Here is a 4,304-nt window from a genome sequence, read left to right on the forward strand (position 1 = left end):
GAAGACAGTTCCATAGGCGTGCAGTTCTAAGAAAGAAGCTTTACTCATGGAATCTATGCTTAGGTTTAGGCACAGATAAAGAGTGGGGGAAACTGGGGTGTTTATTGTGAAAGTTTGGCGAGGGGGGCCATAGAATGGAGCTCAGCCGAGCACCTGCCATAAAAATAAAGATAAAGCAGAGACAAACTCGCAACATCTCTTCTTTTATAAAGAGGTTGCAGGGAAGAGAAAAGGACATCCCCCACAAGGCTACGAAGTCTATTTTTCTAGCAGCTCCTGCCCAGATCTGGCAACAGTACTCCATACTTAGACGTACCTGGCTCTTATATTGATAGAGAATTGCATCAGCAGTGAGATATCTACTGGATCGATAGAATGATTCCAACATTTTTCCAGCGGCCTTGGCAACGGATTTTATGTATATGTTCCATTTAAGATCAGGAGTAAAGGTCAAGTACAGAAGCTTGTCAAAACATGAGGCCTCCTCAAGACGAGGGCCATTCATTTCAATTGATGCCAAAGTAGGATCAGAGAGTTAATGATGTAAAGATAAAAGCTTGGTTTTCGATGCATACAAAGTAACAAGCCACCTCTTTCCCTATTGTACCACTTGCTCAAGATCAGAGGAGAGAAAATCGGAGAGAACTTGGTCGTTTACGGACTTAGATGTGATACCATAATTAGTAGCGTCATCATCATAGATGTCTACGAATGATGTAAAGATGTGATTTAGAAAATCATTAATATAGATCAGGAAGAGATTAGGGCCCAGGATGAACCCCTGAGGGACTCCAGCATTAATACTTAGAGCTTCTGATTTCTGCCCATCAACCACTGCTCTTATGAATCTATCAGAGAGAAATGATTTAATAATTGAGAAGGCATTTCCAGCTATGATATAGCTGGAGATCTCGTGAAGTAAACCTTTATGCCATACTCTATCAAAGGTATTTTATATGTCAAGAGCCATTGCCCTAGAAAAGTAGCCTACGTCGAGAGATTCGCTAGTCCTATGAGATATAACTGTAAGCACATCTGCTGTAGATCTAGCAGAACGGAAACCATATTGCGTGCCACTAAGAAAGTTATTTTTGCTTAGACGGTTGATTACTTCTCTATTTAACACAGATTCCAGCAACTTACTCATGATGCACAGGAGACCTATTGGCTGTTCTGTGAGGGAGATGATCAATCACCTGAATTCTTAAATACGGGCCACACTGATGAGATTTTCCAGGGTGACTGGAATCAATTCTCCTTAAGACAACGTTTAAACAGTTATGTAAGGATGGGCGCAAGTTCTGGTTGAAGACTTTTGAGTACTATAATTGGAATACCGTCAGAGGCAGTTGCTTTACTGGAATCAAGATTTTTGGTTAGCTTGGCAACATCACGTACAGATATTTGTATATCACATAGTATGTTTTCTGATACAGGAGGAAATATTGGAGGTTGGCTGCCTTGGTCACAAAGGTTAGAATTAGCTGCAAAGTTCTTGGCAAAGAGTTTGGCTTTGTCTGATGCTGACGAGATTAACTCATGTCCATTTATGAAAGTTGGGATAGAGCACACGCTTCTGTTTGGAATTTCAACCTCTTGAAGGTTAGAACTCGACCCCTGATGTTAAAGAAGGAGACCTAGTAGTGGGGGGGGGGTCTACGTTAGAAGTTGGAGATTTGTTTATGTTCTTATATTTAAATTTCCTTGCTTGGAATTACAGTTTACTTATTTCTTTTTCTATTGGACTCTGCTTTGTACTTTCAGCAATTTAAATCCAGAAGTAAATATTTCTCTCATTGTTGCATCGACTCGGTTTTTCATCTGGTTTTGCCCGGATCCGATATTGCGTGTATTAAATATATTCAGTATTTTCCCGGTGTTGTCCATTACGTAATGATTTGAAGGTTTGGGTGAAATTTCTGCAGGAAAAATTCGCAAGGTTGATATTATGGTTTCTCGAGTATTTATTGATTTTCAGGTTACTTAATTAGATATGTTAATTTAAAGTTAAGGGGTGAAAACTAGGTATGGCCAGGTAAATAGTTTTACGCGAAATTTCTTCCATGGCCATATATAAAGTACCAATTAAATTGTTAAATATAGCATCTATAGTACCTATTTACAATGCCTCCCACCAGGACAGACTTGGACACCAGGGTCATTTTTAACGTGGAGAAAAGGTACAAAAATTAAAATTGTCTCAGTCGTGAAGGACTTCTCCTCCACCGAAAGAGAACAAGAAATGGAAGTGCAGCATCTGGAGAACAGATACTACACTTTGATCTTGGCCAAAAGGCCAAGTAGCGCTATAGTAATCTGCAAAACGCACAAAAAGTTTTAGATATTCCTAATTTGCATATTTCTTTTTAAACCGTTTCGCATGGATTAATTATTTGTAATGTACATATTCTTGTAAAAGCCCACGAAAAAGCTATCGAAACGTCGATCATTTTTATTTTCTCTTTCCATTTATAATTCGTCGAATTTTTGTCCTAATTTATATCGTCGAATTTTCATCTTTTTCTATTTAATGGTTTCTTTTTTTCTCTCTCTCATCGTTATATAGGGGAATGGTCTGGATCTTCTAGCGGAATATCGGCTAACTGAAGTTCCAATTCTGAATTTAGTTGTATATAAGTTGCATTTTTTTTATTTTAGTTTAGTACTTTTATAAAATACTCGAAGCAACGTAGGACTATATATTGAAATTCTATATTTTTAAGGCTAGGTTTCTTTCCTTTTAGCTATTTGGTAATAAAAGTTTATGAGCTTTTTCACGTCTTTATTTTATAGGAGAATAGTTATTAAAATACATTATATTTTTTTATTATTTATGGAAAAGCTTGCTTTACTGGCTTCATGAGCGTATGAAATTAACAAGCGGTTCCCACTCGCATGTATATCCTCGTTTGGGGAGATGAAAACGTTAGGTTTTTGCAACTCTTGCAGGGATGTGTAAATGCCCTTCTATATATCTGGTACTGGCGGTGTATGAACGTGATTATGCTTTACATAGTACTTATATATATATATATATATATATATATATATATATATATATATATATATATATATATATATATATATACATAGTAATTTAGAAAATATATATGGCAATTAAGCTACACTGAATATTCGGCGTTTCATCCACTCTAGGATTCCTCAGGCTTATGCGCGAATTCTGTGGTCGTTTCTCGTTTTATATGGTCCTCTTCTGTTGAGGATTTTAGTTAGCCAATCAGCTTTCTAGTATCCACCGCGCCCCTTCCTATCAGCCAATGGGCATGCATTTTATCGATCAAAGGATCTGTTTTAGAACTAGGTTAGTGGTTTTAGGCAGATCTTTAAAACAGATCCTTTGTTCGATAAAATGCATGCCCATTGGCTGATTGGAAGGGGCGCGGTTGATACTAGAAAGCTGATTGGCTAACTAAAATCATCAACAGAAGAGGACCATATAAAAACGAAAAACAACCACAGAATTCGCGCATAAGCCTGAGGAATCCTAGAGTGGATGAAACGCCGAATATTCTGTGTAGCCTTATCGCCATATATATTTTATAAATTACTAACTAGCTCTACCTACGTATTGAGCACTGTTGAAGTAAATACTTAAAGTTTACGCATAAATCTATACTTTCGTATATTAATTTTATGTGAGTAAATGATGTAGTTATATATATATATATATATATATATATATATATATGTATATATATATATATGCCGTAAAAACCAAAAGATGGGATAGATAAACTTAAAAAGGGCATATAAAAAAGGGGGAAATAAAAAAGAAGATGTTTATTATCTTCAAAGACCTCACTTATCCTCTCCCCGCTCATAACCCTCACCCATGTTACATTCTTACTTTGTAAACGAAATAAAATGTTTTTGTTTGAAATATCAGTTCTCGACGATAATTCTTGGCCTGAAGACGTAATCCCCCAACGCGGGTCAGTACAGAAACATGTATGCACATGTGTAGTCATCAATGTTTGTATAAATAAATTATATATATATATATATATATATATATATATATATATATAAAATTTTATTGCAATTAAAGTAAATAATGCTACAGCTTTTATTCATATTTATGTTATATGAAAATAAACATATAACAGAATAGTTATTAAAATATATTATATATTTTACTATTAAAAATTATATATGACTTAGTTTTAAAAAATCTCTCCACACACTATTTTAATCCTCTCTTCCTTTACTAACGACGGGAATAAAAAAAAATTAAATCCAACCAATAATTAAAAACCAAATAAAAATTATTTACATGTAAAATG

The 4,304-nt window shown here is 35.0% G+C and overlaps 1 pseudogene; it reads right to left on the reverse strand.

Moving 5' to 3' along the window:
• Positions 1-2,175: 2,175 nt before the first annotated feature.
• LOC145263484 (U2 spliceosomal RNA) lies at positions 2,176-2,308 on the reverse strand (annotated as a pseudogene).
• Positions 2,309-4,304: the final 1,996 nt, after the last annotated feature.

This window comes from Euprymna scolopes, chromosome 38 (genome assembly GCF_053919585.1).
Source record: "Euprymna scolopes isolate OS-2025 chromosome 38, ASM5391958v1, whole genome shotgun sequence".
NCBI classification, from domain to species: Eukaryota; Metazoa; Mollusca; class Cephalopoda; order Sepiida; family Sepiolidae; genus Euprymna; species Euprymna scolopes.